Source organism: Halyomorpha halys, unplaced genomic scaffold, assembly GCF_000696795.3.
Source record: "Halyomorpha halys isolate HHAL.00 unplaced genomic scaffold, Hhal_1.1 Scaffold3422.1, whole genome shotgun sequence".
In the NCBI taxonomy this organism is placed as follows: domain Eukaryota; kingdom Metazoa; phylum Arthropoda; class Insecta; order Hemiptera; family Pentatomidae; genus Halyomorpha; species Halyomorpha halys.
In genome coordinates, this window is record NW_027116314.1 from 20,888 (window position 1) to 24,083 (window position 3,196).

Genomic DNA, 3,196 nt, shown 5'->3' on the forward strand with positions numbered 1-3,196 from the left:
ACCGCACCCGGACCATATTCCTTTCATCTTTACACACGGTCAATCAATAATCTTCCAAAGACTATTAAGTTTACAACAAAAATACTTTTACATCTGTAAAAATTAATTTTATCATATTGTAATAGAATTATACACTTGGGTGATAGATCTGATAAAAATTAATTTTTTTTGAAAATATGGTGGTCTTTCTTTGTAAATATAATTTACCTTGTTCCTTAGCTGGACTTTTCCAACCTACCGTTTTAATTTGATATTGAGGAACATATTTCTGTCAGGTGAATGCAAATTTGAAAGTTCAGAAACAGATTAATTTTTTTCTCTGTTCCATTAAGGCATTCCAGCAACAGCAATGTCAATGGTTTCTGGATTTATGCATAAGTTACATATTTTTAAAAATTTAATATTCTTTACCGAGGGTTGCAATCAGGTGGCCAAAAATGAAATAAATTATTATTGATGGTACTACTCCCACCAAGGACATCATGGTTATTAATCTGTCCAGCCAGCTAGACTAAATGTGACATGGGATGGGAAAAATCTCATGGAACCAGTATGAGTGTGGAACTGTTTCTTGAAGGACCACTTCAGGTCTTGGCCTTCTCCACCCAAGACCATGTACAAGTCCAAATAATGCAACTGAATACATGGGAGCTCATATTTCATTAATTAGAAATACTATCATAGAATAATTAATGAAATAGTTATATAAGTAATAAAGAAATTAAGAAAATATTAAAGGTATTTTATTTATGTGGCAAAGTAGTTATGTTATATCTGTTTATTCATAAAGACATTATATTGAATTTTTGAAAGACTAGTATTAGAACATAATTCAATAAAATTTACCTTCAGAAATTCTTAGGTAATAAGAATTACCTACATTTGTTGTTTGGATAAATAAATTATCTTTAAAATGTTATTCCTTTTTTTACTTCAAATAACAGTCTTTTATTAGGAGTGAATAATGAAAGAGGTAAAAGTGATCTTAATAATTATTATTTTACCAAATTTCCTATTGGATGACTTTCTGAAGAATCTCTTCAAGTTAGAAATAAAGATTCACAATGACATTTATTTTATTTTATAAAAATGAACAGAACTTTAACTAATGAAAAATTCTTCAAAAGGCTTCTATTAATTTCAGACCCACTAATATAAAGTTCACAAGTTTTTTCTCAGAAAACAAATAAAGTTGTTAAATAAAAATTTGCATGAAATGATACTAATTGATTTAGATAATACTAAGTGATGATACAGTTGCTAGTTCTGAAGAAGAGGAACACTTTTTTTTTGTGATAATTGAAATAAAGGTTTCTTAAAATGCAAATAATCAAATTGTTGACTTGAAATTCTATTAATGCTATAGTTAAGAATATTATAAGTATAAAAGTTTTAAACAAAAAAAACAAAACAAGAAAATAATAATTTCATACTTTTATTATAAATTAAATATCATTAAATTAATTACACCAAACTGGAACCATTTCAGGTAAGACCTACTACAAGTTGACTTGGAACTGAAACCATTGAGAGAAACTACTCCAGCTATGGAACTGAAACTGTTAAAACAGTATAAACTTTAACGGTTCTAGCACATCTTAAGATTATTTATTTATTAACAACCCTACTCAGCCTGTGTTCACAGAAATAGGTTCTATTTAGTGCTGCAATCAAAACAATCTACATATGCCATAACTATGCACACACAGCTTGCTCTTCTACAAAGGCCTCACTAGTGCAGCTTCCTTTCTTCCAGGGGAGATATGAGTGGAGCCCACAGTTTCCTTCCACCCATACTGGAAGGCTTTGTAGTGCAGGAAGTTTTCTTTCTTCATTAGCTGAGGGGAAAAAAGGGCTCTCCATCAGAATATATAGCCCTGTCTCCCTCATCATCTTGGCTCTCGGTGCCTCATAGGCGGTACAGGTGAGTATGATGTGCTTGGTGGTCTCCGGAACTCGACAACTTGGGCAGAGGGGATCTATGTTAACGCCTTGTGCGGAATTAGTTAAAATGCCCATGCCCTATGAGGAGCTATGAGACCCAGTAGCTTCCAGATGTGAACCGAAGGTATACATTAAAATTAATCTTAAGATGTTACTGAACTCTCTTAGCTCTCCAGTTGGGTGGTAGAGCATGCATAGGGTTAAATAGATTCCTCCTGAGGGAGGCCTTTACGCTTAATAAGAAATACAAAGAAGAAAAAACTTTATTCTGGTACTAAATTGGGAAACGTACATTTCAACATTAAAATCTAATTCAATAAAAAAATATATTAGGCATCTCCTAGGGCTCAGACAGACACTCACAGAGAGAACTATACGGGACTCTAGTATGCTAGAAACTGGACTATAGATGTTTCATTTACGGCTTTGCATGACCCTAAATCATCGCCAGACTAGGTGTGGTTCATCATACAGGGATTCGTATCGTGACGGGCGCATTTCGAACTAGCCCCGTTCTGAGTCTGTACTCTGAAGCTGGACTACCTCCTCTTTTATTCAGAAGGGTAAAAACTGGCGATAAACTATATTTCAAAATTATACCCTCAAAAAGGATCACCCTACTCATAAATACATTTTCAAAACTAAATATTCAATTTTTTAGAAATAAAATAAAGTCAACATTTCCGGTGGCAGAAAGAATACATACTGCTACTGAGTTCTTTAAAGAAATACCTCTGTGCATTTCGAAAGATCAGTCCTCTGTGGATACACAGCCTATCAAATACAATACTCCAATTATCCAGATTACCGAAAAGGTAGTACGTCACCTACTGAATATAGAACTAGGTTCTCACGTCTGTTTCAGAGTATTTCAGATCCTTTTTTAATCTATACGGATGGTTCAAAATCTGACGAATATACAGCATCCTTTTTTTGTCACAAATAACTCAACCCATGAAATAAAACTGCATAAATTAAGTGTGCAGCTGAACTACGTGCAATAACCTCAGCACTCCTCTTCTCCATGACAGTGACGCATACTAACTTAGTAATCAATACCGACTCTTCAAGTTCATTTAAAGCCTTAATTTACCCGAAACACCCGACAATCATAAAAATTCACAATGAGGTGTAGATAGTTGACCGTAGATTAATGATTGGAGAAGTTTGTCGGGGGGTGCGGTCAGCAAAGAACAACATAAATAAACAAAACCATATTTATTTATTTTATGCCGACGTTTCGACCTGAGTT